At 42.1% G+C, this 10000-nt stretch overlaps 1 protein-coding gene across 1 annotated transcript in view; it reads right to left on the reverse strand.

Annotated features, from left to right (window-relative positions):
* The window catches only part of pard6b (par-6 partitioning defective 6 homolog beta (C. elegans)), a 23941-nt gene that overhangs the window by 10021 nt on the left and 3920 nt on the right, over positions 1-10000 (reverse strand). The gene's annotated exons all lie outside the window — the stretch shown is intronic.

Raw genomic sequence — 10000 nt, forward strand, 5'->3', positions numbered from 1 at the left:
TTTGCAAAACTGCAAGTTCCCGCAAATATTGCCGAGATTGCTTGAATTTGCATTAATTATTGCGATACCAAGATAATAAGTGAATAACAATCGCTGTCTGTGAAACCAGCCTGAAGTGTTCAAACAGAATAAGTCTGAAGGAGAAAAGTGAGAAAAACACAAAGCGGCTGAAGGTTTCGGTGTTCTGGAAACAGTCAGGTCTGTTGATGACAAGCCGAGATGTTCACCACACAGCCGGAGACACGGTGCTCCTGACACCGAGCCATGCAGGAGGGGGGAGAGAGAGAGAGAGAGAGAGAGAGAGAGAGAGAGTGTGTGTGTGTGTGTGTGTGTGTGTGTGTGTGTGTGTGTGTGTGTGTGTGTGTGTGGAGAAAAACCAGGGGTGGTGCAAAACAGAAGAAACCAGAAGGACAGACAGAAACACAGAAAAAAAAAAAACAGAGGAGAGAGAGGGAAGAAAAGAAAAGAAAAGAAAAGAAAAGAAAAGAAAAGAAAAGAAAAGAAAAGAAAAGAAAAGAAAAGAAAAGAAAAGAAAAGAAAAGAAAAGAAAAGAAAAGAAAAGAAAAAAAGAAAAAAGAAAAGAGAGGAGGAGGAGGAGGAGGAGGAGGTGATAAAAAAAAAAAAAATTAACTTTCAAGGAGTACATTCCCGGAGGGTTTCTATTCCTGGTGTGGTGAGCATACCTCCCTGATAAAAGTGCCTTAATGCTGCTGATAAGAGGAGGAGAAAGGTTACAGAGGGAGCTGACAGGAGGAACACGACACTGAGGAAGACTACAGATACGAGGAAGATGCTTCAGCAGAGGAAGCACATGATGTGTAATCGAACTGATAATTTGATGAATTACTTCTTCGATTCATTATTCAGAAGACAGAGGGGTCGTGAACATAATCCGGCTCCTACGAATTCTCCATCGCACTCATCAGTCCAGCTTTATTACCGCGTCTCCACAGGAGACATTTATCAGAAAAAGAAATCCCCCAAACTGAGATCCAGCGTGTAGTTTTAATGAAGCAGAGTGTGATGCAGCTGACGAACAGGCTTAATGCAGAATTAATGCGTTTTCTGTCTTGTAGCTGCAGCATGAAGCAGTTCCATCAATTCCATCTCTGCTGAAACAGACTCATTTCTGTCCGTCCTGTAGGACTTCCTGTTACCTGGACTGTACCAGCTCTTTAGCTTGAGTCTTTATTTTTCTGTGGTCCATCTCCGTCCTGCACATTCTCCTTTTCTCTGTTGTTTTTTTTTTTTTTTTTTTTTTTAAGCTACTGCTTTAAGTTGCTGCTAGTGCAGGTCTTCAGGGTCCTTTGAGGACAGATGTAGAAGCATTGTGTCTGAGACGGTGACTAGAAGAAGAGACTGCTGTCGGTTTCAGTACCCGGTTGCAGGACGGGGGTGGGGACGGGGGATGGGGACACGGGGGTGCTGAGTGTGTCTGGGGAGCAGGCAAAAGCCAGCCTCCTGCACAGCCCTGTGACCTGCAGCCTCACGGAGGAGAAAGGAGGACTGGAGGTCTGGGGGGGAGGGAAGGGGAGGGGGGAGGCAGGAGGAGGAGGAGGGAGGAGTCGCCACGGGGACTCGGGGAAGACAGAGGACAGGAGTCTCGCCTCACAAGCCTGTCGCTCATGCGTCTGAATACGGACGCCACTGTGGAGGGACGCTCTGCTTCTGGATCTGGAAGACAGGAAACGTCGTCCAGACATCAACTCCATTAGTGAAAAGGATCCCACTGATTCGGTGTCAATACTTACTGCAGGACACCTCCAATATGAAGATAATTTAACATAAATCATGAAATGAAGGAAGAAGTCCATATATATATATAACATCTGCATCAACCAGTATATATATAAAAATATATATATAAAAATATATATAATATATATATAAATATATAATATATATATATATAAATATATATATATACTATATATATATTTATATATATATATATATATACACTGTAACAAAGACCCATCAACACTTCTCCCGTCAACATATCCTCATCTCATCTTAAAGGTCCTTAAAGGTTCTTCTGTAACGACTTTAATGTGTTGAGTACCTGTTTGACGCTAGATAAATAAAACGGGGATAAATCTTGTATTTCTGTCAATACAAGACTAAACTTTCTGACTTTCAGTGGGATAAACTCACTTGTCCTTGATAATTATTTACAGTCTTTATTTTTCAAGTCTAAAGCCAACATTGATCTGAATATATCTTATTTAACTGTTACTGGTTGATGCAGATGTTCCTCTTTCTAAAGCCAGGAAGTGAGCGGGGGACGAAATCTAGCTTTAAATAATGATCAAGTGAATTTCAAGTTTTAGTATTTTTTATTGAAGTACTCTTTTGTGCAAAACTGTATTTTACTATTTTCCAGTTGAATAATGGAGCTTGAATATGGAGAAAAATGTGTGTTTTCAGATTCATCTGCTGAAGGGAGAAAGTTTCGCCAGGCTCAGTGAAAACTTGGTGTCAAGGGGGCGGGCCTACAAGCGGGATTTGTGACATCACAAATATTCAGGAACTGCATTTGCAAAGATATTTGTAAGTAAATTTGGATCTATATTTGCATATTTGTAGATTAGGGCTCATTTTTAATGAGGTAGAAAATATAAGGTAAAAATATGTTATTTTTGAAATAATTGAAAAAAAATAATATCAGATACAAATTGTTATTCAAAGTAGACTATTTTTTATAGACCTTGATAGAACATGTCAGGAGAGGATCGGTTTCGAGATGTAGGACACCAGACTGCAGTCCTCATTTTCATGTAAGAAAACAAAGCAAGAATATACAAGAACAGGTAATATTCAACATAAGTAAACAAAGAAATAGCTCACAACACCCCCGGTGTCAGGCTGAATGTGGGCATTAAGAATATCAGACTCGTTTCTGTATCCGGGCAGCGAGAGTGAAGACGTGCTTCTGTTCTGTGAGTTTATCCCACTGATGCCTGGAAACCTGCTGAAGCTTTGAGTCAGTGGATGACCAGGAACCGGAGGAGACGGTGCCGAGAACCGATACAAGAAAAAAGCATTTATCTCTTTCAGGCTCGTCTCCGGCTCGGTGATAAGATCGTAATACATTTTAAAAAGTCTGTCGGGATGTGTAATAATCACCTGGAAGTGAAGTACTTTTAAAGGAAGATGAGCTCGCAGAAACCTGAAATATATTTTAATATATGAAAATGAGGCCTGCATTCATGTAAAGGTCACCAATAGAAAGTTAGTGTTTTTCATGTGAACCTTCCCCACTCTGTCAGAGTGTCCAAATGAAATAGAAATCATTTCTATATGGTGGAAGGATTGCAGGTGAATGGTGTGAGATAAGAGATCTGGTTACACCTGCAGGAAACAATTACAGCGACTCAACTCTCCGTCCGACGGCCACGTTGTTCAGACCGACGGCAGCTCTGGGAATCTTTGTAAAAGAGCAGAAACTCTGAATGCAAAGAAGATGAGGAGCAAATAAAGTGCAAACAGCGACTGTAGTCAGGCAACGGTGTTTTGGGAGCTGCATGTCAGAGCCTGCTGACGGCAGCGCTGCTCGCCAGGGAAAACACGCCGCGGAGGAACTCGCCGATAAGCAGATCAGAGATCATGTTTCATGTCGATATCTCTGGAAGCACCGAGGCTTCGTAATAACAATAAAAAAGAAACACATCGGTCTGCTGCAAGCCAAAATAAAAATTAAATATCACTAATGTTTCTTCACCATTTGGATGGAAACCAGACGTGGAGGCTTTTGGTGATTTCCATCTGTTTGGAAATCTTTCACTTTAGATTTATGGGTTTTTAATTTGAAATAAAAATAACTTTCACACAGTCCTCTCTTCGGTAACAAAGATTTACCATCCCGAGTTCTCCACAGCCGTTTAAACATCACTGACATGAAATGAAATGTGTAAAAAAAACAAGGCTCTTGTTCAGACTGCAAGCAAATCTGACATTTGTTCCCAAATCAGATCTTCAGGAAGCGACTGTCTGCAGAGTTTGAACAGATCAGATCAGATCAGATCATTTTACAACTGACTTGTAATCACACGTTTTTATTTCTGCATTTAAATTTAAAACGGGACGCAAACTCTAATCTGATTCTTAAAGGTGTTTGAGGTATTTTTCTTTAAACTGGATATCTGTCCCCGAGGACGTCCACTTGTTAAGATGTCCAAAGTTATCCCGCGCTGGTTTTAATCGGCTGGAGATGGTGATGTTATCATTGTCGGTGTGTTTGGCGCCCAACGCAGAGTCTGACAGGCGGTCAGGAGGAGAGTCGCACCGGGCAGACGAGCGTTCAGTTGGTTGAATGTTGTAGAAACACTGGTGGCTGATTTTTATTCAGTCCCTCCAGAAAATCCCAATAATTAATGAAAACTCAAACAATCTCCGTAATATTTATGCGAGCTTGCAAACTTTTTTAAATTCCAGATTTTTCCGAAAAAAACGTCATCATCAGAATCTGTGCTGAAAATATTAACGACATAAAGTAAGTCTTTTCAAACAAAACACAAATAACTAATTTACAATCAGCACGGTTCTCCTTTTATCCCCAGAACAAACTCTGTTCACCGGAGGAAACAGGAACAAGAGGAGAAACAGGAAGTGACTATCTAATTAAATGTTGGAGGAAGTGATTCCATATTACTGGATGTTAAATGAGTTTTATCCACAAGTCAAACTGTCAGAGACGTCTCTTTGTTTTTGTGCATCCAGTCGGTCTATGTGTTGAGTTAAACGTAGATTCTGCTGAAAACAACGCCAACACTTCACTTTCTCTGCCCCCCCCCCCCCCCCCCCCCCCAATCTTGTTGCAGCCTGCATAAAGTCCTTTTCAGTCGGGTTTCAAAGGGCAGAGAGAAAAGTTCTGGCTCATCTCTGGTTATTAAACGTCCTCCATGTGTCTTGCTTCCGTGGCCTCGTCCTCCTCGTTGACTGACAGGGCTCCAGGTCCAGTCCGGGCTGCTGTCCTGTCCAATCTAGCCAGCAGACGTGATCAGAGCCTGGCCACATTCCACCCTGAACGCCCCCCTCCTCTCCTCCTCTCCTCTTCTCCTCCCCTCCTCCCTTCTTCCTTCATCTCTTTCTTTCTCCCTCCCTCCCTCCCCAGCCGGGGCCTCACTCTGCATTCCTCCACTCACTAATACTATTCCCACTATCCTCCTCCTCCTCCTCCTCGCTCCCTCTCTGCCTCTCATTGCATTCCTCCCACCCTCCCTCCCCCCCCCCCCACGTCTCTAATTACATGCCTTGCTCCAAACAATACCTTCTACATTACTCCCTGTTTAGCACTGTTTACTCTCCTCCTCCCTCCTTCATCCCTCCATCTCTCTTATTACGTTCCTCCTCCACGCATTCCTCCTCCAGTGGAATTATTATACAGCATCCCGGGGAATAATTCATCTCTGTGGAAACACTGGCGGCTGATTTATATTCAGTCCCTCCAGGAAATCACGATAATTAACGCAAATTCAAGCAAACTCTGAAATATTTGCGCAAGCTTGCAATTCTTTTTAAATTCCAGCTATGTTTCCGCAAAAAATTTCATCAGCAGAATCTGTGCTGAAAGTATTAACGACATTAAGTTAAGTCTTTTCAAACAAAATTCACTTTATTAACACAAATAACTCCTCATTCACAATCAGCACCAAAACAAACGGTGCACCGAGGAAACCTGAACAAGAGGAGAAACAGGAAGTGACGGGGTTTGTGGGAAATGTGTTCTTCACATTAAAATGATGATTAAATGTTTGTGATCAGAGGAAGTGATTCCATATTACTGGATGTTAAATGAGTTTTCTCCACACGTCCAGTTGTCAGAGACGTCTCTTTGTTTGTTTCATCCAGCAGGTCTATGTGTTGAATGAACATGAATTAAACAGCATCTAAAGCTCTTATTTTGACAGCTGATGTAGTCCTTGTTTCTATATTCCAGTCACAGACGCTCTGTTCTGGAAACATACGCAGCTTTTAGGACCTTTTAGGACCTTTTAGGAGCTTTTAGGAACTTTTAGGAGCTTTTATCTCCACGGTCCTCCAAGTTTAATGAAAGATTAATTAAAGATTAAAACTAAAATACTTCTATGATGTGCAGCAGGATTATTATCACAGGAAGTGATTACATGTTATTGTTTATCAGGTAATTTTTTTTTTAATTCCCACAATTTGACCGTAAAAAAACTCCCTTAAAACTCTGCAAATTACTTTGCAATTTTTGAGAAAATCCGCTGCAAAAATCAAACATTTTTGATCGAAGCTATCACAAAAAAATTCATTGAAGGACTGTCTGTTATTTTCAAAGCCTGAGCTCCAAAACTTCTCTCCTGTGCTCCTCATGACATCTTTTACACCTGCCAGCACGTCTCTGTTGCTTTAATCCTTTCATCTCCATCCTGTTGCACGAATGTCTTCTTCACATATCCGTGAATATCTGTGTCATCTTCTTTGTTTCATGTGCGTGTCTCATTCCCACCACGTCTGTCACGATGCACCTCCATCACCACTGTTACACATTCACTGCATGTCTTATCTCACTCAGCGCTGCTCGACCTTTGCTGTCACACTGTACGTTTCCTTTTCCTCTGGCTGGATGACTCACGCTCTGGTGACCGATCACAGAGGCCGTCCCTGTAGAGATACGCAAATACGAGCATTCCTGTCCGTCTCCACACCTTTCCCCTCTACCTGGCTGGTTGGGAGTCACGAGCTGCTCTGGACTGAAACTGCGTGAGCGGACGTCATCAAAACAAACACACGCCCTGAGAGGAGCTACTGAAAACGAGCTGTCACCACAAGCTGCCCTGGAAACTCTCGAAAAGTCGTGTGTTTGCAAACACACAAATGTTCTGAATGACTGACAGCAGCAAACATGGAAAGACGTCTTGTGACGACTCGTGTGCCGCCAATCAAACATAAACCGGGACGCATCTCACAGTTCAGTTTTGCTCGGATCAGGAACTGAAATCAAACATTTCATTTTAATGAGCACTTAGTTTGGAAAAATAAGATTTTACATCATTTTTAATTTGGAAAACTAATCAATAATGTTGGTCTTTTTCAGTGTGGTGTCACTTAAATGAACATATCGATGATTTCTTGTTTTGTTTTCCAATAAAAATTGTTTTTTAGAGTTGTGGAATAACCGACAGGAGATCGTTGATGTGTGAAGTGATTTTTGTGACACAAGTTATTGAGGAAAATTCCTCAAAACAAAATAAAAACACATAATCGTTAACTAAGAGTTGACTAAGTGTACAGTAAAGTTAATTCTGGGGGGGAAAATGACAGTTAGGAGTGAAGACCTGGGAGAATGATTGACAGCTGATGGAAAACAGAAAACTTATGGTGAAATCATGTTTGAATTTCAGGGTTTTACATGATATGGGTGGTTGCTGATACATATTTTTTGTTCAATAAATGTCAATATTTCAGTGAACAAAACCTTTTTTCTTGCATCCACACGTGTAAAAGGAAACACTGATATACTGTGATATGATTTTTTTTTTTTTAAACCTCCAAACAAACGTCCATGTACTATATAAGTATTAGATTAGGAATCCATCATTTCCAGGCTGCAAAGTCTAAATTCAATCAAACACTAGATTATGTTTTTCAGTAATAACAGTGCATCTGTGTTGCGAAGATCACTGATTTCCATTCATTATATTCTGTAAAAACAAACTGTTGTCATACTACTGAGTCTCTCCCATTAAAAGCTTATGGCTGACAACAAATGATGGTCCGACTGAGGGCCACTGGTCCAGGACCAGCTGGTAAAAGCTGCTGTTTGCTGGTGACTAAAACAATAATCAGTCCACAGGAACAATGACATGAAAACATTTTAAAGAGAAACTAAAATCAGCATCACTCAGTGGGCTGTTTTGTCTTCAACAGCTGACTAACAACAACAAAGTGCTCCACGTCCACCGAGCTCAGTACAAACACCAGAAACCGTCGCTCGAAACAACTCTTATCTTTCAGTGAATCCTTTTGTCCAGACAAGTTTATTCTGATTCAGCATCCCTGAAGCTACTTTAAATATCTACAACTTGAAACATCATGCGTCCCGAAATAACAAATGACGTTTACACAGACTGTTGTTTCACATGCTGGTAGTAGTAGAGCTCCCAGCATGCTTTGCAGCTCCCATCAGCCTTAAAGCAACTCCAGCACTGTTAATCCATCTATGATCAGGCCTCTTCAGCGGCGCCATGGCAACCGGTAAACAGTGAACACCTCACTGCCAGCTCTACAGTCATCAGCACATTGTTCACAGATGGAGGGGGGGGTGGGGGAGTGGGGGGTGGGGGGGGCAGAGCTGCTGACTTGTATTGGTGTGTGTGCTGAAGCTACTTAAAGCATGACTGGCACAGACAGCGGTCCACACACACACACACACACACACACACACACACACACACACACACACACACACACACACACGTCAGCGGCGGACAATAAGACATTAACGTCAGGTCGGTGATGTAGTGTCGAATGCAGAGCCAACAACAATGTGGGTATTATTCAAGAATCAGACCACAACAATACAACAACATACACTCACAGCCTGACATCCATCCACACAACCAGCCGCACGACAATGAATGAACAAAACCCACAGAGCACACTGGTAGCCTGGATCTGCTCCCTCAGACAGATTCAATGCACGGCCAAAAATAACCCTCATGATGAACTGAAATGTGCCGAGACTTGACACTGTTTTTGCAAAACACACAAATCATGTTAAACTTGTTAACGAGCGCTGACACTGGAGATTGTGTTGATTGTGTGAAGTGACCATATTTGGACGAGCTGGGGGAGGAGCCAGCAGTGGATCTGACCGATCTGATTGGAAACCTGACAATACTACGTCCCGCCCACCGATAGCTGTAACCTGACTGCACCACAGGCCTGTCAATCAAACAGACACGCCCCCAAAAACAGGTCTTCTTGAATCTTCTTTTCTAATGAATGAGGGATTATTTTCAGATGGACCTCCAGAAAACTAATAAGAAGGAGTGACTTTAGCTAACAACACCGAGATAACTGATGGACACATTTTATTCACTTTGGATTTGATGAGAGAAGTTGAATGGGAGTCTATGGAGCCGGAGGCTTTTTGGAGCCGACCTCTAGTGGCACTCGCTGGTATTGCAGCTGAAGACACTTCTGGATCAGAACCGTTTTACAGACCTGAAGCTACGAACTCTTTTATAAACAGTTTGTGGGTCAAACACATTTCCCACATATCTGTATAATAACACTGGACTGCTGTGAAGTTGAAACAAACTTCGCCCTACACTGCTGCTTTGTCTAAAGTCCTGCTCTTATGCAATAACGACCGACCTCATCACATCTGACGAGCGACCGTCTACGACATTTACATAATTACTCAGTTACAGTCTCAGAGGACACAGTAGTAGACTAGCGTGAGTCTGGACTGATTCACTGTGGTGCGTTTAACACAAACTGGTTCAGTGGAATAACTGCAGCCAAGAGCTAAAAAACTGTGACCCCACGACCCTTCAACTCTGACCTCCCTCCTACGCTGCTGATAACATCCGCCAGCTTGAAGTTAACTCGCCTGATTACATTTACAAAAAAAAAAAAAAGAAAAAAGACTACCTAATTTTGGTGTACGGGCATTTGTGCAACAAACAAAACAAAGTCATCAGCTCATTATCAGTAAAACAATTTATCCAAAACAAAACAATTTGTCATTCTCAAGTCAAGAGAGCAGGAATCTAAAAATGAGAGAAACCTTCCAGATAAACAACCCGTGCTCATCATTCGGTGTTTAAAAAGGTCCTGAGATGAGCCGGCCGTTCACCTCACGATGAAACCGTCACTACAGATCACAACTGGTGTCTGGAGATATTTAATAAATTATCTTCACACTGCCGGGCCTTTTAAGCTGGGACCAACCGTATGGTGAAGGTGTGTGTGTGTGTGTGTGTGTGTGTGTGTGTGTGTGTGTGTGTGTGTGTGTGTGTGTGTG

Source organism: Embiotoca jacksoni, unplaced genomic scaffold (assembly GCF_022577435.1).
Source record: "Embiotoca jacksoni isolate LCO1_2020_lvr unplaced genomic scaffold, fEmbJac1.0.p SCAF_43, whole genome shotgun sequence".
Taxonomy (NCBI): Eukaryota; Metazoa; Chordata; class Actinopteri; family Embiotocidae; genus Embiotoca; species Embiotoca jacksoni.